This window comes from Acomys minous (genome assembly GCF_964271855.1).
Source record: "Acomys minous genome assembly, chromosome: 9".
In the NCBI taxonomy this organism is placed as follows: Eukaryota; Metazoa; Chordata; class Mammalia; order Rodentia; family Muridae; genus Acomys; species Acomys minous.
Genome location: NC_140490.1, coordinates 106,617,067 through 106,639,723, shown reverse-complemented (window position 1 = coordinate 106,639,723; position 22,657 = coordinate 106,617,067). Strand labels below are relative to the sequence as shown.

Sequence of the window (22,657 nt, the reverse complement as noted above, 5' to 3'; positions counted from 1 at the left end):
GGAGAAGTTTTATGTTGAACAATTGAAATTGTTGAACATTTGTACATGAATGCAGTATCTTCTTTTCTTAATGAACTTCAGAGGATTTCGGGAATCCTACATTTCTATTAAATCCTTTTCCCACTTGCATTGTAAATTATCAGACATGTGTAACAGTTGAAATAAAAAAAACTAATATAATCTGCAGGCATTTGTAACTACACTAAACTTTAAATAGAAACCGCTGAGAAATTACCCCCCACTAGCAGGAAACAATATAATTTTAAGTGGTCAGAATTAATCTTGTCATTAATTCCTGCAATTTTATTTTTATTCTTCAATTTAAAAGTAATAACTGATGACTTTAAACAGCACAGGTGAATAGTGATTCATGGAAGAACAGAAGGGAAAAGGTGATTTGGAAAATATTACGTAAGATGAGCCTGAGTGATATGGAGTTATGTCTAAAGTTGAGCGAACATTGCCTTAAGAGATTACACAAGGGTGAGCAATTTTGGGCCGGGGCTGGGGGGGAGCAGATCAGGAATGATACCAAATCACATCAGAAAACACAAGGTTATATTCTCTGTTTATGATATGGTGTTTGAAATGTTTCCAGTGCCGTTTCTGCCATGGCAGTTGTGTGTGTGCGGTGTTTTTCCTCTTTCTCCTCCTCCCCCTCCTCCCCCTCTTCTTTGTCCTCCCCCTCCCTCTCTTTCTCTTCCTCCTCCCCCTCCCTCTCCTCCTCCCCACTCCTCCTCCTCCTTTCTTCTTCTCTCATGTAATGCATCCTAACCACAGATCCCCTCTTTCCACTCCTTCCAGTCTAGCTCCAACTCAGATAGAGTGAAGGAAGGAGGGGCTAACTCTTTTAAGGTCGTTTGAACATACACTCCTGTGACTCTGTGTCACACATTCTGTACCTGCATCCACACATTTGTTTAAATTGGCAGGTATACCAAATGAAGAGTGAGCCCACAGGAACCCTTCAATATGCACATCTTAAATTTCAGAAAGGAGCAATTCAGATCGCCCATACAAGTAGAAGTGAAATATTCTGAGTTAAATCTAATAGAATGTAGCAAGTTTTTAATCACAGTTACTAACTTTATGATTCTATGTCTGGTGTATCCACGTGGTTGGACTTGTAGTCAGATGCTATGACTCTGCCAAGATTATTTGTTTCCAGTGAGTGTTGCAGAAGGCATTGATGGATCTGTTAATTATTGCGTCCGATATGATTTCAGTTCGTTTGAAGACAGTAGCTGTGTATTGTGAAATTTAAGGCAGTGCTTCATCCTGTTCTTAACAAAGGTATCAGGTAGTGTAACTTATGGAAACCTTTTTATTCATATTTGCAAATCACTAAAGTTGCATATTTTATATGGAAAATTATTTTAAAATAATTTTAGCAGGTCTATGTTTATATGTTGGCTTTCCTTTTTTTCTTAAATATTTTTATTTTTTTACATATACATTTATATTATTACATATATACAATAAACTACTTATAGCAAGAAGAAGCATGACACAATAAGGAATTATATAAATGTTACATTCTTAGTGTTTTGGCTATTTGTGTTTGATAACTCCTGCCTTTTCTTTTAGAGTATAACTTATTTTTAGAGACAAAGTCCTTGGGTTTTGGTGATTTATATCATCATATTTCATAAACACATAGTTGACTTTCAACTGCTACACACTGACTTCTGAAATATAATATATATATATATTTTCCTGAATAGTAGTGGATGCCTTTTCATTGTTGCTATTGATTTGTGTTCAGGTAGCCTTTTCTTTTAAACAGGTAATTCAGTAAAACATTTAATTTTTCATTGTTCATTCACTTTCAGAAGGTAGATAATAAACTTAGTGCAGTATAATCAATTTTTTTATTATATTACATAGTAGAGAGATGATGGGTGAGTAGAATGGAGGTCTCCCCCTTGTTCTGTATTGCTAGAATCCAAGCATCCAATCTGTGCAGCTTGTAAGGGAGAAGGAAAACAACTTTTAGATTCAAGAGAAGTAAAAAGAACATATCAACGAACTAGAATTTGGAGAACTAACGGAAAGGGATATGAAAAGATCCGGAACTTCTGACAAGAGTGATGTAGGACAGAGCAGGAAAATCTCACATACAAATGTGAAAGACAGAAAGGTACTATTATAAACAGATATGTGAATGCTTAAAATAACACAATAGTAAACACATGAAAATTCTGCATATACTTTCCTGTATAAGCTTCTCAGTGTTTTGGCCAAAGAATAAAAAGTAATCTGAGTCAAACACCTTGGCAAGGTTCAAGAAACATATTACATTTTTTCTTAGAGCTGGCTGGTGGTGGTGCATGCCTTTAACCTCAGCGCTTAAAATGTAGAGGCAGATGGGCTTCTGTGAGTTCAAGGCCAGTTTGGTCTACAGAATAAGTTCCGAGATAGCCACAGCTACATAGAGAAATCCTGTCTCCAAAAAAGGAAAAAAAAGGTTTTTTTTTCATTAGGAAAGAACTAAGTCAAGGTGTTTTTATAAGTGGCTTCTGCCAGATCCTCAGGAAGACTCAGATTTTTTTCTTATTTTTAGGAAGCAAGATTATACTGAAAGCAAAACCTGGCAAAATTAAATACATAAATATGAAAGAATAACATGCCAGCTCCACCTTAAAATCAAAATAAGGCTCAAACAAGAAAGAATAAATCAAAACCCACAGCAGACAAGTCATACTTATGAATACAAATGCATGCATGTCTTGAAATTAATATAGTGGATGTAGGGACATATTAAAGATTAAAACACTGCAGGCAGGTGGGATTCAGGCTGGGATTAATGGTGAGATGTTTAATATTGCAATTCAATTACTACACTCTTAATTTAAAAAGTCAGGAGAAAAGAACATATAATCTTGAGAAATGTCAAAAGGGCATTTCCTCAGCCGCCACCTCAGAAAGCAAAGCTTCTCAATGAACTAAGAGTGGATTAATATTGTAACACATAATAAAGAATGCCTGTCAAGTCTGTATTTAGTGAAAAGCATGGTAGCCTTGCTTCTAATATAATATAATGAAGCAATGGCTTCATTATTGTTGTCTGCCATAGGATTTCTAACTACATTTGCTGTTTCCATAGGTAAGTCATGAAATTTTGATCAGAATAGGGGAGACATCACTAGTAGTACATACTCATAAGCACATTCTCTGAAATATGTTTAATCAGACGCTAGACCATCCTGTCTTATAAATAAACCTTCTCATTAAGTGGGATCGTGTACTACTTTAATCCTAGTGCTCGGGAGGTGGGAACAGGAGGATTAAGAGTTCTGTATCCTCTTCTCCAACTAGAGCATACCATGAGTATGCTACATGGGACCACTTCAAAACAGCCAGCTAACAAACGGGGCCTCCTGAATCAGATGTCTGCTGACATTCATTTCCTTCCACATTTATATCAGTGTTGGCTCTCGTGCTATGCACGGCTATCATGAGCAGAGCACTTAAGCTGGATCTTAAAAGTAGAGGTTTCTTGAAGCCGGCCGTGGTGGCACACACCTTTAATCCCAGCACTCGGGAGGCAGAGACGGGCAGATCAGATCGCTGTGAGTTCGAGGCCAGCCTGGTCTACAAAGTGAGTCCAGGACAGCCAAGGCTACATAGAGAAACCTTGTCTCGAAAAAACCAAAAAACCCAAAACAAACAAACAAACAAAAAATGGAGGGGTTTTTGTTCTCATTAAGTTGTCATGAGTTAGCGAGAGGAACTTATTCCTCCGAAAGCCTTGGTGGCCACCTTTTTTGCCCCTTTCTGTGGTTTGCTGGGAATACTTGGCACTAGATGCTTAACTACATTCTTGCATGGCCATCATTTTATAAAGGGCTCTGTCCTCATCCAACAAGAGCTTTCCATGTTAGCTAGTTATTGCTGTCATGACCTCATTTCCACGTAAGTTCACATGCAGGGCAAATGTGTATTAGAACTCATCAGACCCTGTAGACATATGTGTAACAATATCTCCCCACATATCTCACTATTAGGGCATTCAGTTTCATGGAAGCAACGGTGTGTAACCCAGGCAGCCAATTCTTTTTTAGAAACTAAAATACTCATAAGGGTTTTAGTGGGTTATATTTTTCATGGTGTTCAAATGCCTTAGGAGGAAGTCATTTTAGTGGAAGCGGTGATGAAGGGAGAAGGAAGTAGGTCTAGTTACTTTTCTGTTGCTGTGATAAAATATTATCATGAAGGCCATCCGTGGAAAGAAGAGTTTATTTTGACCTAAGGTTCTAGACAGATAAAACCTCATCCTTGCAGGGATTCATGGCAGCAAGTGGCAGGCATGGTGGCTGAAACCCAGAGCTGAGGACTCATCGCAGGCACATCTTCAACTGCAAGCAAAAGCAGAGAGCAAATAGGAAATAAGGTGACAGTAGCAGTGAAAGCCCGCCATTCGTGAGATGTGGCAGAGATTTACAGCATTCAAATATTTAGTTAAGTCTATCCTGTCAAAATGCCAGATATAGATTGAGGCAAGTGAATTAATATATCACGACCCAGGTGTTTGCCCAGTGGCACAGAAGTCACAGAAGAGGGAGTGAGGAAGATAGGGCTAAAAGGCATTCAGGTCAAGTTACGAATATTGCTCCATGGCAGAGTATTTGCCTAGCATGAATAAGGCTCTGGGTTCAAACTCCAGCATTGAAACACACACACACACACACACACACACACACACACACACACACACACAGAGACACACACAGACACACACATTCAGGTCGCCTTAAAAAAACAAGCAGACTATGAGAGCTTTTCTATTTCTGTAGTATTATAAACCAAGTGATCATGAGTTAAAATTAAAAATTGTGTATAGCGTGACAGTTCGTTTTGGTGAGTTCAGTGTCCTCTGAATTTCTGTGGGTGTCTGAGGAAGGAAGCCGGATGTGCCTGGTTGCTTGGTGTGACATTACCTTAAGCATCAGTCCTCAGAAGTCTTATATACCAGCAAAAAGATACAAGGTAGATAAAAATCCTTGAGTATCTGTGTTTTCATGAGTTTTCCTCATTGTATAGTTACAAGTAGCACAGAAGGTCAAAGTGAAGGCAGCTTGCATGGGAAGGACTCAGCTTTTTTGATAACCTACCTATCTGTTTTATTAGCATGCTGAAAACTAAAGTTGAGCTTATCATATTATTAAGGTAAGGAGTCCTGGATGGTAGGGTCTTAGTTTAAGGAAGCCCGACACTATAAAATATCTTTCTAGGAAGAGATGGAGTTACATTCGGGGTATTTCTCCCCGTATATCTGCTGTTGCAACCTTATTATTTTCTCTTCCATGTTAGGGCTTTTGCTCTGTTTTGGTCAGCTGAGTTGCAGTTCACACCGATGCATCTCAGACCCATCCCATTTTGCAGTTAGTTTGCACAACTTTCCTGTGACTCATTGTGAGTTGATTTTATGGTTTTAGCTGTTAAGGTGACAGCTCTTTTCCTAATGCTTAAAATCCCTGATTCTTGTAACACCTATTGCAGATCTCCTTGGTTTTCACCCAGGTGTAAGAAACCATGGCTCACTGTGATGTATTGTATTTTACTCCTCGGTAGGATCGTATCTGCAAAGTCACCCAGCAAATACCAAGTATTTCAGAGTAACAGTCATTGGATTAGAAAGTAAGAATTAGCTCACAAGGAAAGTGTACTTTCTGCCATCAAGTAGCTTGAAGTCTGGGTTTACAGTTCTGTGTTGGAGCTGGAGTGATGGTTCCCTTGCCAAAGAGTGAAAGTGGCTCAGGCCTCCATCCTAAGAACCTTCATGAATGCAGGCTGGATGTGGCAGCTCTTTGGTAATTCAAATCATGGATTGCTGAGGCAGGGGATCCCTAAAGCAAGCAAGCTAGGAAGACTAGGTATATCAGAGGATTCTTGGCAGAATCCCTGCCTTAAAGAATAAAGCGGGAGAGCAGTTGACATCAACTTCCACACAGGTAGGTCCTTTGACCCCCACACATGTAAACATTTGTACACATCTGTATATAGGAAAGCTATGAGGAAATTCCTAATCTAAGGGTGGTAGCATATGCCAGCAATCAAAGCTGGCTTTGAATTCCTGATCCTCATGGGATTCTCAGAATACACCAACTATGCCTAGCTAAGGTACCTTCAATTTCAAGCGACAGCACCCATGTGTCCTTGTAACAAGGCAGACACAGTCTTCACTGAGCCTGGAAGGAAAAAGGAGAAGGAAGATGGTGTCATAGTAGAGTAACAACTGAGAAGGGTGACGTAAGGGCAAAAATGAATTTTGACTACATGATTTTAGGTGTTTACTGGCTTACCCTGTAAGCATCCGGAATTCATTTGTATGGTGCTTGGAAGGACCTTTGGAGGTAGAGTGTGTAGGTTTTGCTGTCATACTTATGTAATTATGTGAATGAAAACTGACTTTAAATGGAATATATCTTTATAATGTATATAAACCTAAGTACAAGGGCTGTTAATGGAACTATAGGCAAAACCAATATTTAAGCATCTTGAGAGATGTATACTCTGTATTACAGGAGATGGAAAAGTAAAACCAGGATGTCAGGTGACAATGCCTGGGTCTTGATTCTTCTACATAAAGTATTCAGAGAAAACCATTTCGCCCACAGAAAGCCATAGGGAATCTCAGAACATGATTTAATCCTCAGGAATATGAGGGCACAGTGTCCAAAGCACCTACATGTTCACTAAAAGTCCTTCGGCAGCCAGAGGTATAAATTATTTATATTTTCATTTCTGGTACAGAGTGAAGTCCTTGGCACTTCTTTGGTGCTCTGAACTTGCTTCTGAACAGAACTGAATCAAACAATTTACTCCACACTCATTGTTTTTGAGGACTATGGTGAGGATACATGGTACAATCTGGATCGGAGACTCCTGGTGAACTGTCAGCCTTGCCTTCTCCAGCCAGCAGAAAACTGTAATCTTTCTATAACTCTGAAGCTGGAGAGAAAAAAACAGAGCAATCTTGCCTCTGCTTGTCTGTGTTATGTGGATCCTATTTCAGGTGCAGTTGCAAAGCAGCACCGTGTGGGCAAGGCTGTGCTGGGCAGAGACAGTTATTCATATTAACTCTGTAGACTGGTGTTAACCTAGATTCTATGCTGGGACAAATTGAATACGCGTATGGCTTTTTTTGTGTGTGTGTGAAATATTATTAAAAAATCTTTAATTTTTTAGTCATTTCCCTCTGGAGCAGTGGAGGTGAAACTGAGGACATGTACTAGAAAGCCCATAAAAGAGATTATAAGGCAGCGCAGTCACTCTCCGAGTTACTGCTTCTTGTTCACTTTAACTTTAAAACTGATTGGAAGTTGCCTAAATGGCCAGGAGCCTTTCTATGGTCATTCCTCCTACAATTACGTTCACACGGAGAGTACAGATGATGTGCGGCAGAATTTTAAGTAAATTAATTTCAGTTTTCTCAGAAGGAGGTTTTGCATTATGAAAAGGAAGTGTCTTTCTGTCTCTGCTCGTGAAGAAAAATGAACAGATGTAAATTTGTTATTTGCGTAGTTCCAATCAGTCTGCTGCAGATTTCCAATTACTGTGGCTTAAGACTTATTTTCTAGACACACCAGGAATTATAGTAATATTGCCTGACACTTAATTTATTCTCTCCATTATATAGAACCTAGCTAAGCTTTTGCTTACATGATAGTAAAGTTGCTGAAAGTGTAATTGAAGTTTGAGGGCATCTGGATATGTCGATGATAATGAATTTTAGAACTAATATTGTGTCATCTGCTACTTATTTCTTACATATTTTATTTATATGAAACAGCACATTATTTCTGTGGCTGAATTATATCTCCCAGCACCCCTTTCAATTACTTGCTTCAAGATTACCCTTTTGGAGGTAAGGCTTCCAGGCTGACCCTATTTACAGTAAAGCCAACCACTCCACTGTTCTCATACTCAGGTCCCTTTTTTAGCTCTTTATTTTTTTTTTACATTGCACTTATTGCTACGAGCTACATTAGTTATCCTATGCAACTATAAATATTTGTATTATAATTGAATATAAATTCAGACTTAATTTTCCAGAGTGTTAAAAGACCCACTGGGGATGCATTCTGGTCGTAAAATACATGTGAAAAAAAATATGTGAAAGATATCAGGTTCCATATCCAGCAAAACACATGCGCGCGCGAACACACACACACACACACACACACACACACACACACACACACACACACACACACACTCACACTCACACATCTCCTAACTAGGAAAAATGTGAAGTCCAAAAAGCATCATTTTGTTATATTTACAAAGTTTCTAGAGCAATGCTTAGTACACAGTGAGTACATGATAAATTTTTGTTGGAAGCCTGTGTATACGTACTATTGTTGATTTAGGTGCATCTATTCTCCTCAAATTTTCATGTGCAAAAGATATGTCATAGATTATTTTAGAAACTGTCCTCCGCTCCGTATCTTCCTTCCTTTCTCCCTGACCCTGGAAGGATACCAGCAGTTATACAATGATGCCCTTTTGACTTCATACACCATCTTTAGTTATGGTTCTCCCATGTTCCACTTAGCCCCTGGGGTCCTTTAAGCTGGGATGTCATGTCATAAGGCTTGGATGAGAGTGATCCCACTTCGGCTCTCTCAGTAAGGAGTGTGGCGTAAGAAAATGCCCACACACCATCTGGAGGAGACTCAAGCCGTCGGGCAAGTTTTAATGGAAAAGTCTCAGTTAAGGGACCAATCCTAAGTATCTTGAAGTCTAAAGGGACAGGCTTTATTAGTATTTGGCAGATTTATTTTTTGTTTTATTTATTTTTTTTGTCTCTATATGCCCTTGCTCTTTTACCTGTTTGTAGTAAAAACATTTAGAAAAATTTATAATCTTTAATGATCACCACTAGTGGTGGGTGCTAGCCTAGGGTGTTAGCTGTGGCCTAAAACTCAGAAGATGCAATCTTGATAGAAATTATCAACTGATCTGGGCAGAGTGTGATATGTCAGTCTGTAGGAGGATAACCAAAAGTTTGAGTCAACTGTAGGCTATATAGTGAATGCCTATCTCCTAAAAATACAAATCAAAATAAAACAGTGAAGCATCAAATGATGATGCATTAAGGGGAGAAACCAGGCCAATTCTTATACCCTGGCTTTTTTTTTTTTAATTTTTCAAATGTGAACTAGATATGACTGGAGTCACCTGAGGCAGGAGGATTACAAATTCAAAGCCTGCCTGATAGTTACAGAGACTTGGAAGATAGCTTGGGACACTTGGGAAGATCCCTCTTAAAAACGAAACGAAATAGAATGGACAGAGTTAACTGGTAATACATGGCTTGGCATGCCATAGACCATTGATTCAAACTTCAATGATCACACCTTCTCGCGCGTGCTCTATAAATATCTTCCCCTGGGCTGAGAAGTTTCTCTGTGGCAGGTCAGTTCCCTTATCAAGCATGAATAATAATAAAGACAAGAGAATAAAAGTAAGTGTCGTTGCTGGCCACTGTTTCTTTAATTGGCATCCCAGGTTGTTACTCTCAGAGAATAAAAGTAAGTGTCGTTGCTGGCCACTGTTTCTTTAATTGGTATCCCAGGTTGTTACTCTCTAGCCTTTCGTCATTTTATTGTCTCTTGGATCTACTAATTCTGCATTCTTCCTTCCCAGGAACCCAGGACCTGGAAAATGATGGTTAGGAATCCATATCTGGTCTTGGACATGTGAATTCCACTTTCCTTATACCCAAATTAACCCAAAACAATTTTAGGAATACTGTACTAATACACAAGGGCATGCTCCTAACACATGTATGTGTAATCACGCACGTGTAAACATACACTTGTACTCAAGCAAGCCACATATAGACCTAAGAAAACAAAGGAAAATACTTTGTGAAGAGGTGTTTTCACACTGTTCACTAAAGATTACTTCAGTTAGTAAATTGTGTTTAGGTTGGAAAATGAGTCCAGGCAGAAAGAGATGGGTGTGGATGTTGGTTCTGGAGCTCATCTGGCTGTTGCTTAGGTTAGAAACTTCCCATATGACCTAACACCCATTCCCGCTACTCGGTGTGATATATGATGCCTTTGGCCCTTTAGTAACTTATTGTCGTGTGCACGCGCAGTTAAAACACCACACTGAAGGAACACCCGCTTTCTTGAACTCTTGTGTTTAAAGGGAATACGTCACTCAGAATTAACTCTGTACTGCTCGAGATTTCTCTGACCCAGATTATAACCCTATCTCTGTGTTTGGACGCTTTTATGCCACTTTCTAAGGAATTCACAACTGTTAGCTTTGTTTTCTTCTTGATTCCTGAACAAACAGGTTTATGTTGGATTTCACCCTTCCAATTTTGCTCGGGTGTCTTGTTTTATCCTATTTCCCACTACCATGCTTTGCCATGGTTTTTCAAATAGTTTAGACTTTCTGCTGATTATTAATTAAAAAATGCCCACAATGACAGTTTCACAATATGGTTTTAATAAATGAGTAAATATATCAATAATCTGACTACACCATGGGTTACTGAAGAGACCCGACTTTCTCCTGTTCCTTGTGGATTCCTGTGTGGCCATGGGACACACACAACTGACCAATGTGTATCTTTCTATGATAAGTAGACATCCAGGTTGGATAGTAACCACAAATAGCAAAGAATTACAAACAAATTCCAGTATAGGCTTAAACCTTTGATGTATAGAGCCTTCAAATTGTGCCAGATGCCACTCAGTTCTTAATTTTGTTTTAAATCACAAAATGATCTTAAAGGGTAAGTAGGAAAAATATTTGTAGGAGATTTGACTGTGATCCAGTACACACACACACACACACACACACACACACACACACACACACACACACACACACACAGGCTTTGTTTTCATGGGAAACTGGGAAATAGAAGGTGGAAAGTTTCCTTTCATAAAAATTGAGTCCTCTGTCACCTTGGTGCTTTGAAGGCCGCTTAGTGAGGTTCTCAGGGCTGGGCATTGCACAGGCTTAGGCTCAGCTCTTCCACTGATGGTTCAGATGATTGGCCGTGGGAAAGTTGCTTAATCTGTCCTCTTCATCTGTAAAATTTGATTATGTTAGTGTTATTTTGGAAGGATTAAGTAAAATATGCTTAGAAACTTGATATAAGCGTATAGCAATAAAAGTTGAAAGGTTTGTTAGATGTTAATTTTATGCTGTTTCCAATTATTTCCTGGCTGTCTCCTTGTGAAGCTATGCCACCATTCACTGGCAAGTTTTTCTTTGAAAAGAAATTGATTTAGTGTGCAAGAATGACTGCCCCCCCACCAACCCTTCTGTGGGTGTATATTGGTTTGGATTCAATTTCAGACCAATTAATGGTTGTTATTGGAGGATGCAGCTTACCTGATCTTGAAGCAAACCTCAAATGTTCCTGTATTAAGAAGAACATGTAGAAAAGTAAGGAGAGAGAGAGAAGGAGGCAGAGAGAGAGAGGGAGAGAGGAGGAGAGGAGGGGAAGAAAAGGGAGAGGAGGAGAGGGGAGGGGAGGGGAGAGAGGAGGAAAAGGGAAGGATTGACTCCAGCAACTAAGAAACACAAAGGCTGAACAGAGAGGCTTGAGACAATGCAGCATAGGGAAGAAACAGCTGCATTTAAAAATCAGATAATTCCTTTTTTTAATCTTGTTTTGAGTCTGGTCAGCAGAGTTAGGAATCCCATGTTAATTTCCCTCCCCTGCGTATATGAAGGATGGAAACGAATATGGAAAATTACCTGCCACGTATCTACCCATGTCAACTCTCTTTCTGGATTTCTCCTGAGTGCTGTTATTTTATTGTTTTAACCATGGTGATATATTCATACTAATCATACCTATTATTATTATTTTACATATAAGGGAAAATTTACCCTCTGTACATTCAGAAGACTGGTGTGGAGAATACTGTGCATGTGTTAGCATACAGACGTTTCTCCGAGTTAGACATCCAACACTAATTACACCTCCAGGAATTAAAGTCCCCCAAGCACACTGGTTCGTGAGCTCCTCTTCCAAAGAGGGGATAACACCTTTATGTGTTTCCTGTGAAAATCAATTAAAATAGTAGGGGTGAAGCATCGAGGCAAAGCTACCTGAGCAGAATCTACTAGGGTAGAGTAGAAAGATATTTAGATTTCATCATCCAAACTCAACCTCAGAAATGCCTTTGTAAGAAATACTCTGTTTTGATGAGACTGCCAAGATTTTTTTTTTAAAAGACTACAGTGAGGATATGTTTGTGCTTTGCTCTTTTCCCTCTAACAGTAATTGAGAAAAGGTTTTTGCATGTTATGTCTAAACAGCTAATTTTGATTAAATGTCTCCTGCTTTATATTTGACAGGTTATGGGAAAACATCTTCCTTAGGAAATAGATGTCATAACTGTACTTTACTGAGCTGTCAACATCTAAATGAAATTCAGCTTAGAACAAATAAGCAGGTCTGTATCAAAAGAAAGAACAAGGAAGAGAAGCTATGCTATATTTTCTGGAACCTTCTTGGCAGTTATGTGACAGTTTGGAGATGGTACACTTTGACACAAGTTCCAGCTTTAGAGAACTGTAGGAGATCTGTACGCCTTTGTTCCCTCCGCTGGGATTTGGCTGTTTGTCTTTTCCTCCGTGTGTCCTTTGTATTCTTTGACACACAAGAAAAGTAGTGCACAAGGACAATTTACCCATTTTCAGTACTAGAAGAATTTAACATTTTCAAACAAAACCCATCTTTTAGTTTTGCTCACAATTCATAATGCTCAACAATCACCATGTGCAGTAACAATAGTTTAACTATCCAATTCCATCTCTAATAGCATCTATGCTAAATATTTTCTAATAAGTGAAAGGTACAGGTCTCGTGGAAAAACAATCTGTTACATGTACTTCCTCTTTTAGTACTATCCTACACAAGGAAGTCTTTGTAAAATGTCATTTTTTTTTTTGCCAGTCTTCAGAGTCATTTATTTAAGACAAAGGAAGAAAAGGGAGCATTTGATTTGGAGGAAAAGTATGAGTCAAGAGAATCCTTGTGCTTAGACATCAGATAGAACGCCTGTTGTCTAAAGATGACCTAGTGGCCACAAGGATGCTATGATGCAGAAAGCACAGGCTTGTCTGTAATGGCGTCCTCAGCTCACAGTTGATCACTTGAAGCTCATTGCATCTTTTTGTAAGTAGGAAATCCAGCCTGTTTCTCTTCCATCTGGTAATTGCTGTGAGTGTCGTTATTCTAGAATTTGAGAGGACAGTAACACTAAAAAAAATTGCAAATGCAATTGTTTCCTTGAGCAAAGAGTGACAGTTCTGTCCGTGTCTGTATCTAAAAGCTTAATTTAAGTGATCCAAATTCTCTGACCTATTTGGCTTTTAAATTATATAATTTTAATATATTTTATTATTTATTAATTTAATCTGTTAATTTAGTATTATATTATTTATATTATATTATTTATTAATTAGTAATAATAATGAATTTAATTATTAATTATTATGTTTAATATAAGCACTTTGGCCTGATTTTTTGTTATTGTCGGTTGTTGTCTAATCTGGTTGTGACTCAAGCTAGACAACTCATACTTTGTATGTATTCAAATGTAATAAGCAACTTTATTTAAAATTCCCTATACTAGTCATATTTGTTATTTTGTATGGCTTTATGTAATTTATAAAAACTCAAAAGCTAATGTATTTAGCATCTTGGTACTTGGCAAGAAGTTGATTGGTGAGTGATAAGAAGCTGAAAATAGGAAGAACTTTCTCTGTGACATAACCAGAAGTCCAGGGAAGTGTAGTTGCAGCTGGCTAGGGAGGCCGTTTGCTCAGTGTCTTGGGCTCCTTTATTATGTCTGCCACCATCCTCAGGACAGCATCCTAGGCACAGGATAGCCAGCAGGTTAATGAGGACTTGCCACATCCTCCTTAGAGGCATTGCCAAGAGCTGCATGGACAGTGCTCTTCTGTGAGTTCCTGGAAGCTTGTGGGATTTAGCCCCATAGCGGAACCTTGCTGCACATGGATTTGATCCTGCTTCCCCTCGCTTATTCACAGTACAGCACAATGGCCAAGGCACAGAAAGCGCACACCTCAGTTCTTAAAGCTTACAGACTTAAGAAGTACGGAATTTCAAGACTCAAGAACGTCTATAACAGTCTGAACTTAGAAGGACTTTGGATTTGCTGCCCCCCCTTTTTTTTTTTGAAATTTTAGTTCATTTTAATTAATTTATTTAGATTACATCTCAGTTGTTATCCCATCCCTTGTATCCATCCGTTCCCCCCTCCCTCCCGCTTTTACCCTATTCCCCTCCTCCTATGTCAGTCACCGAGGGTGACCTCCTCCCCCACTATATGATCGTAGGCTGTCAGGTCTCGTCTTGGTAGCCTGTCTATCCTTTCTCTGAATGCCACCGGGCCTCCCCACCAAGGGGAAGTTGGAACTGACTGACACAAACTCTGGATTTGATGCCTTTTAAAACCATGTCTTTACTTGGTCATTTTGCCTGCTTTTTAGTCTATGTAGGAGAATATGGGGACATTGATGTTTTATGGCTATGTGGCATGCTGTTAAGTCCTACTTCCTTTAGTAATAGAGACTAAGGATTCATATTTAAGTGTCCTGTTATACTCATTGCTTAAAAGTGAGCACAAGTTTTGAAAAATAGAGGAAATTCATCTCTACTCTCAATTCACAGTTGAACGATATAAAGCCTCACTATTAGAGGCAGCTAAATTAACGAATTTGATTACGAAGTTTGAGTTAATACAGAATTCAAACATGTTTCTGACTCATGTTAATTAATTACTGTTAGGAAATTTCACACATGTAAATAGCTTCAGGAAAAATAAATAAATCAAAGATCTAAAATTTATTTTGTATCTCGGTGGGGGTTCATCGTTAGTTTTAAAGTCCCTGTAGGTGTTAAATAATGATCAAGTGAAATAAAACTCAGAGATTACATCAGCTGCAGATCGATATAATATTTTTCTTCACAATTGAGCTTAGTGTTTCTAAAACTCTGGGTGAGCAATTGTAGGTAAATAGTGTCCTCTGACTGATTGCTAGGGAGGGCTGTGCAGATTCTCAACTGCAACCTGTTCTCAGTTGTGCAGTCTTAGTTGTCACTTGTCTTGGCTTTTCACGGTCCCAAATGCCTCCTCCTACATAGATTATGTCATTTGATCTTCACAAAGCCTGCTATTATTGCTATTGTTAGGGTTTTAAATGCCACCCTTTGTGACTCTGGCGTTTCCTAGCCATGGCTTTTCTCTCTGGAATGCTGTCTTCTGCATTCTTGGCTTTCTCCTTTGTCTCTTGTCTTCTGGAGGAACGGCACCTGACCTGCCATCTTGGGAATGTGTTCCTTCTGTGGATTCCCAAGAGGCTGGGCTTTCTCATGGCACAATTTACATACTGGTGTGATTGTTTGTCTGTTTTCATATTGAAACAATTTACTCAAAAAATTATCTATTCATTTTTTGATACTAAGCTAACTGGCCCTACTTAATATATTAACATAGTATTGGAGTGATATGGGTTTTGCATAAAATTAAAGAAATTAACAAGCAATTAATTGTCTGTACTATTTCTTCAGTGAGAATGTGCAAAGCTGTCTGTTAGCGGCAACCTGGTCCCCTGGAGTTTTCTGTGGATCCAGCACAAGACACTGAGGCACATATTACTGAATACTTGACCCTTCAGATGCTCATAAACTTTATTCACTCCAACTTTGGGATATCTCGTATTTCACATATTTTTAAAGACCCTTTTAGAATTCAAGGCAAAAGTCACATTTGAAGATTTGAGAGTTTTTTAACATTTATTTTATAATTTATTTGTGGAGGGGGTGCCCTTGGAATAGCACACCTGTGGAGATCTGAGACAGCTTGAGGGAGTCAGTTCTGTTTCAACCCTATGAGTCCCAGGGATCAAACCAAGTCCTTAAGCTTGCACTAAGTGCCTTTACCGAGCTATCTCTCTATACCATGATTTAGAATTTTTATTCATTTGTTTTATTTTGGATTTGCTATCATGACTTTGATTGATTTTCCTTAATCAAGATTCTAGAATATTGTGGTTTTAAACAGGGGTGTCTTAAAGACTTTACAGTTCAATTTATAATATGATTATAATATAATCATAACTGCATATTTCTCAATATTCCTTCTATAGATTTAGCCAACCACTGCATGAAATCATGCAGAAGTCAAAACTATACTGACCTCTTCGACTCTTTTACTCTGTGACTCATATAGATCAGGCTAGCATTGAACTTTTTAGGTAGATGAGGCTGGTTTTGAACTCCTTCTCCATCTCTTGAGTGTTGAGGTTATAAGTGTGTGCCACCATGCCCAGCACTTGTTATTCCTAGGAAATGCAGAATAGCAACTATTTGCATTGTACTAGGCATTACAAATACTATATATAAATGGGAGAATGTAAGTTAAATTCAAATATTTCATCACCATGTGTAAATGACTTGTTTTTCCATGGATTTGAGTGGCCAGGAACAATCCTGAACGAATCCCCACACTAACACCAAGGGACAACTAGGCTGCCAGTGTTTGTGGATTGAGGTGTGATATTATATGTGAATACATGTGAATGATAGACTAGGTAATCTGGCATGCATATCAGGAACTCAGAGTTATTACAGAAAGACACTTACAGTTGTTCAGATGTACTATCAGAGTCAACAAGGATGTCCTTTTTCAATTTTTAGAATAGCTTTTCTCTTCTTTATAGAAAAAAAAAAAAGCCAGAAAAGCCAATCATAGGTTTTATTTTCATTTAAAAAAGCCTTTTAGTTTCCTTTTCTTCCTAATGTTATGTTTTCTTTATAATGGTGTATATGGTGACAGGCATTCAAAGAAACATTATTAACAAAGAAATGTGTTGCATTTACTTACTCTGAAAAGTTAATCACAATTTCTCATTTTCTGTGCTGGGAAGTTTTCTTCGCGGCCTCTCCGTTTCCTGGTAGATTTACCAGCATCCCTGCCCTCTACCCAGTTGATACCAATGACCAGCATCCCTGCCCTCTACCCAGTTGATGTCAGTGACCAGCATCCCTGCTCTCTATCCAGTTGATGTCAGTGACCAGCACCCCTGCCCTCTACCCAGTTGATGTCAGTGGCCAGCATCCCTGCCCTCTACCCAGCTAATGTCAGTGACCAGCATCCCTGCTCTCTACACAGTTGATGTCAGTGATCAGCACCCCTGCCTTCTACCCAGTTGATGTCAGTGGCCAACATCCCTGCTCTCTACACAGTTGATGTCAGTGACCAGCATCCCTGCTCTCTACACAGTTGATGTCAGTGGTCAGCACCCCTGCTCTCTACACAGTTGATGTCAGTGACCAGCATCCTTGCTCTCTACACAGTTGATGTCAGTGGTCAACACCCCTGCTCTCTACACAGTTGATGTCAGTGACCAGCATCCCTGCCCTCACCCAGTTGATGTCAGTGACCAGCATCCCTGCCCTCACCCAGTTGATGTCAGTGACCAGCATCCCTGCCCTATACCCAGTTGATGTCAGTGGCCAGCATCCCTGCCCTCTACCCAGTTGATGTCAGTGTTGAGCATCCCTGCTCTCTACCCAGTTGATGTCAGTGGCACCACCCTGGCCCCTTTACCAAGGCCAGCACTCATGCATGCTAGTCTCTAGACACTGCCAAATACTCCCTGGGGTAGAAAAGTGACCCTTGGTTTAAAGGACAGTGGTAAATAAATGTTTCCCTCTGCCTCTTTCAGTGTTTAGGGCCTACTTAGGATTTGTGTTTCACTTATATTTAAATCTGCATTTAACTTTTCCCAACTCATTGTAGTTATTCTTTTGACTGGTTTTCATTAATCAAGTTGTATTGCCACTATGATTATTTTTAAGTGGTATTTTAGAAGAATGGTTGTTGGAAAGATGGATAAATTTTTCTCATGGAATAAATTCTGCACACACATTGGTAATTCTGAGAATTGTCCGTAACAGAAAAAAAAAAAGCTGATAAATTGTAAGAGAAATCATTGTATTATTGCTACTGTTTCTGCTATTCTCTATGTGTGTGCGTGTGCATGTCTGTGTATGAAATAACGTGATTTTCTAGAATGTAGGCATTGCAACTAGGAGCTCACATGTTTCTTCCTTTGCCTGGAACAGATATTGCTCTTCCTGCTTCCCCAGTTTGTGTTACTCAGTACTGACTTTAGTTTATGTGACTGTTCTAAGAGAGTAAAAAAGCATGAGAAATGTGAGAAGTAAAATATTCCTCAAGTATGCCATACTTTACAGTTCTTCACACTCAACTATATAACAATGACTCTGATGTTTATAATCTAGAAAATGGTATATTTTTTCCGCTTACTATGCATACAATATTCTAATCATGTGTTATTCCATACCAAGAGTCCATTTACTAGCTTATAAAACAACTTTTCACAATGTATATAAAACTATTTCTGACTATACTCTGGCAGAGTGATATAGTAAAACATACTCTTTTTTTAAAAAAGATTTATTTATTATGTATACAGTGTTCTGCCTGTGTATGTGACTGCCCACCAGATCTCATTATAGATGGTTGTGAGCCACCATGTGATTGCTGGAAATTGAACTAGGACCTCTGGAAGAATAGGCAGTGCTCTTAACCTCTGAGCCATCTCTCTAGCCCCCTTAAAATGTACTCTTATTTTTAATATATTTAGAAGCTAGAAGAGTTTGTTGAGATGGCCAATGTGTGAGCATGCTATGTCATCGATTTGAAAAGCCATGGAAAAGCCTTTGGTGTGAATAATCAAATATATAGTGCAAGCCTTCAATTACTTGTAGACTGCTGGGCTTATATTTGGATGTACTTGTCACTATTTGCAGTCCTTTGTATGCTTCTTAATTAATATCCGCTTATCTAGCTGGATGTGGTAGTGCTTACCATTAATACTAGCACTCAGGACGCAGAAGTAGGCAGATCTCTGAGTCCAAGGCCAGACTGGTCTAGATAGTAAGTTCCAGACCAGATGGAGCAATGTAGTAAGAACCTCTCTCAGATAGGTGGATGGATAGATAGGATAGACAGACAGACAGACAGACAGATAGATCTGCTTGCCTAAAGTTCATCATGGATGAAACAGAGCCAGGTGTAACAACCTGCCTTGTAAGATTGATGTTGCTTAACATGTAAACTGCTTGCAATGCTGTAAAATGACTGAACATAGCTACTTTTATTGTTGCAACTAATGCACTTGAGGGATTTCTATCTATCTATACTTCAGCAAATCATACAGTTTACAGCCAAGAAAACTGTAGGTTTTGTAAATGTGGCCTGCTGTTAACAATTTGGGGGGGGGGCACAGATCTAAAATCAATATGGAATTTCAAGATGATGGCTTCCCTTTCAATGTATCAAGACAAGCTAGAGTTACACAGAATTTGAGTTTTAGAGCAAAGTGGTAGATGTTCTGTCTACATGTATCTAGAAATGGATGTCTTTGTCTTTTTTCTACTTCTGTCAACAGCATGCAGGGTGTTTGCTTGGTTGGTTGGTTTTGGTGGTGATTTTTTTTTTTTTTTGACTGTTAAAATTTCATTTCACCTTCTGTCTTTCTCTTCTAACTCTTACATCTCTTCTACTCCTTCTCAACATCATGGCCTCTTACTTTTATGTATGGATCACCAGAACCTGCTGAGTTCATTCGTGTTGCTAGAATGACTACTTGGGGTGATGGAGAAGACTGAACTTCACTTTCTCAGCAGCAGTTACTAGTCTATAGCTGTTTGTCTAGTGATGGGGTCTTGGATGATTCCCCCTATCCACCCTGGCATGTCAATTGCTGCTGCCGTTGTGCTGGTCTTGTTTAGGGGCTAGACCTGTGGAAACTTTATGGGCGCAGCTTCCTTTTGGTATCTAGAAGACACTGACTTGTAGACATCCCTCCTTCCCTGGGTCTTATAATTGTTCCACTCCTTTTTCCTCCATCTTCATCCGTGTCTTGTAGATGTTTCATTTGGTCTTTGGGAATGCCATGGTCAGTTGTCTTCTGCGTCATGACCAGTTTCAGATTTACCTAATGGTCTGTGTCTGCTGCAAAAGGAAACTTTTTCAGATAAGGCATGAGAACTACACTTATCTGTGGACATAAGGATAAGTGTTTGGAATACAATTAGGACTACACTAATTTAGGACAGTAACAGTGCTGGTTGTCCACTGAGCTCCAGTGGCCTTACCACCCACAGGAAATTAGCTAGTTTTATAGTAGTAGCCATGAATCCCTTCCTGTTAAGGAGGCTTTACATCCAATAAATGAATGACTGGTGGTTATCCCTAAGATATAAGGGCCACTATTGCACTCTTGGAAATCATATCTTATGGTGATGAGCACTGTTGTGGTTCTTAGGCTTTATAGCTTTGTAGAACTATTGAACACATTTCCACCTTGGTAGCATGAAGGTTTTGTGTGTGTTATTGTTGTTGTTGTTGTTTAGTTGGTGGGTTCATTTGGCCTTTTTTTGCTTTTTTGTTTTGTTTTGTTTTATGTAGCACAGATCCTCCTCAGATTCAGTAGGCAGCCCAGGATGACATTAATCTCTTGACCCTGTTACTTTTCTCTCTAAAGTACCCAGGATAAAATGTGAGCCCCACTCTATCCAGCTTAGAGCATGGGATTTATTTTCAGAAAAACTCTGTCCAGTTCTGTCTTGGCTTCTTTTTAACTCACCCCTGACCCTCAGTTAGTTTGTTAATTCTTAGAATCTCATTTCTTCCTGTGGAACATCAGGCCGATGGTGCTATTTTAAGCCTGTTTGTGTGGGCATGCTCACTAGCCTTCCGCAGTGTTGCTTGGGATGTATATCTTGCCCTTTTCTGTTATACACGTGAGTCTTGCTTACTGCTGCGGCATGCCTCAGAAAGTGAAGCGATATTCAGGGACATCCTTACCTGTTGGAAATCATTCCCTGTAGCCATCTGTCATGAACTCACTCCTTGCTGCCTTTATGACACAGGACAGAATTTTTGAAGGATTTATTATCACACGGTGTGCTCTTCCCTGCTCTCTGTGTATTTTATGAATTGGGAAGTGACAGAATATAATGTATCAGCATAGCAGATCCCATGAGACCAAGTACATCAGTCTCCAGGCATCTAGGCTTTAGGCACAGAGTCAGATACATGCACGTCCCCAGCACGTTCATTCCAGCTATCCTAGGAGCGTATTTGCCCTTTAGAAATGTAATTATATAGAGACTAATCAGTGTGCTTTGAAGGGACTCAGATGGTAGAAAAGATAGAAAGGGGTTCTGACAGAGTTATAGAGACGAACCCTCAGGGACTAGTGAGGAGCCATAGCAGATAACAGTCAATGGCTCTGGAGTTGACCAAACATGTAACTATGAAACAATGAGGGATCAGGAATGATAACCAGTTTTCTGATTTTGGGAGCTGAGCTGATGATGCTGTCCCTCTAAGGAGAGTTCTTTGTTTTGTTTATATATATTGTTTATCTGTTTTCTGATTTATTTGTAAGCAGGAGATATCCTTCACATTTTACATGTGTTGGCTTCGGAAATTCTACTGAGTCCCTGGATTTCATGTGGCTTAGTCAGCTGATAGAAACATCTGGATGTCAGGAGAGAATAATCATCACTTTGGTGGGGAAGGCAGTTTGCTGCTATATAAGATGTGTCCACGCATGATGAATGACATACAGACTTTATGAAGAGAAGAGACAGACTATTGTGGAACACCAACTTCCCCTAAAGCAGTGTTAGAATGAATAAGGAACTGGCCAGGGTTTCTGTTCTGCCCAGGATGGTCTCACAAATGGAAGAAGGCTAGGGGGAAACAGGATGCCAAATATGGGGGAAGATGGACTCCCCGAAGGAAGGAAGACAAAGCCAGCAGTGGACAGTTTATATAAGTGGGCAGCTTCCATGGTGGGACACAAACCCAGACATGGGGATGATAGTCTTGTTTTCTTGTTCAACTGCTTGAGTATAAAATAACCAATCTCTTCAAAACTTAATTTAGGAGATTGGTGTTAGCAACTTACGAGGAAGTGGGAGGGAACTAACCTCTTTCCATCGTCAGACTCCATCTTTGAAAGGTCCCCTTACCTGCCAGTATTACTCCATTGAGGGTCCCAGATTCCTACACATGAGCCAATGGCAAAACCTCAGCCATTTCCAACCACAGCTATACTCAACAAATTCATGTTTTTGACAGTAGCTTTTTCTTATCACAGACCTCAGTTCTTACTTCTCTTACAATAGCCAAAGAAGCTGCCAAGTTGAGTCTGCAATTGGCATCATAACAGCAATTGTTGGCTTAATAGATGCACCTTCTGTCTGTAGGATACTTACTGTTTACCAGTGAAGGGGCCTACATCAAACCCTTTGGGAGAGCTTTCTAATTAATTCAGTTTCCTGACATCTTATTTTCATAGAAATGATTGTAACTTATTTTCCCTTAAGTCATAAAGGTAGAGTTTGGAATAGCTTGGCTAATACATGTGGGTACTATTTAAAGAGCCTCATAGAGAGATCCCAAGGGGCTGAGGGTCTGGGAAAGAAGACGTGTTTCTGCCTCGTAGATTGAGATTTGCCCAGTACTCTAAAATTCAAGTTTATATGAATTGCAAGCAGCAATGAAATAGACGGCCTCCCATTCTTCTCTTTGTT

At 39.3% G+C, this 22,657-nt stretch overlaps 1 protein-coding gene across 1 annotated transcript in view; it reads left to right on the top strand.

Annotated features, from left to right (window-relative positions):
* Nucleotides 1-22,657, top strand: part of TMTC2 (transmembrane O-mannosyltransferase targeting cadherins 2) — a 387,068-nt gene that overhangs the window by 223,296 nt on the left and 141,115 nt on the right. The window lies entirely within an intron of this gene.